Source organism: Procambarus clarkii, chromosome 22 (genome assembly GCF_040958095.1).
Source record: "Procambarus clarkii isolate CNS0578487 chromosome 22, FALCON_Pclarkii_2.0, whole genome shotgun sequence".
Classification (NCBI taxonomy): domain Eukaryota; kingdom Metazoa; phylum Arthropoda; class Malacostraca; order Decapoda; family Cambaridae; genus Procambarus; species Procambarus clarkii.
Window position 1 is genome coordinate 25,128,237 of NC_091171.1, and position 871 is coordinate 25,129,107.

Here is an 871-nt window from a genome sequence, read left to right on the forward strand (position 1 = left end):
ACCCTCATGCTCAGCTTGCTGCTAAATTAATCTCTCTAGAACACATTCCCAATATACAAATTAAAAACATCGCAGAGACCATATACATTGACGGATCACTCAATACAGCTAAAGGGAGGGCAGGAAGTGCTTTTATTGCTCATCAGCCCGATGGAAGTACAATTCAAAGAAATATAAGCATTAGTAATTGGGCATCCACAATGGAAGCTGAATTGATAGCAGTACTTGGACATATTCGAGCATTATATCTTGAAGTGTAATAAAATTGAGCCAATTTAGAGATAAATCTAAACTCACGTTGTATGAAACGGCAAACCATCTTATTACTATGGATAAAAATCCTGAAATCCTTGCACTATATCCATATTTTGCTTCCAGTAGATAAATAACATATGAGAATAAGAAGTAGTGTATTGTGAAGACTAATAACAAACAGCAGCTCCTCCATGACTGTAATATCTCCATAGCTCTAACAATTATGTATGTGATAAAACCTGCCATTAATGTATAATGATTAACTGTAAATATATAGTTATTGAAATAGAACATTCTCTGTAACTAGCTGACATTATAATTATAAGGTGTGAAAGATAGTTGAAATTATTAATGTAATAATCGCCGTCGAGGTCCGATAACGACCTTTTTTGCGCTACTGCTCACAGGAGGAGTATGGGGTGCACAATTAACTAGCTGCCTCCGGCGGCAACAATCACTGTTTATGCAGCGCTCAAAGGTAATCATTTGTGAGTCATGAGTGTGTCCATGTGATTTAAAAAAAATCGAATTTAGTGATTGGGTTAACGAGCAATTAGCCATTGTTTATGAAGATGGGCTGACAACCATGGCTCACAAGCCCCGATGTAAACCTATA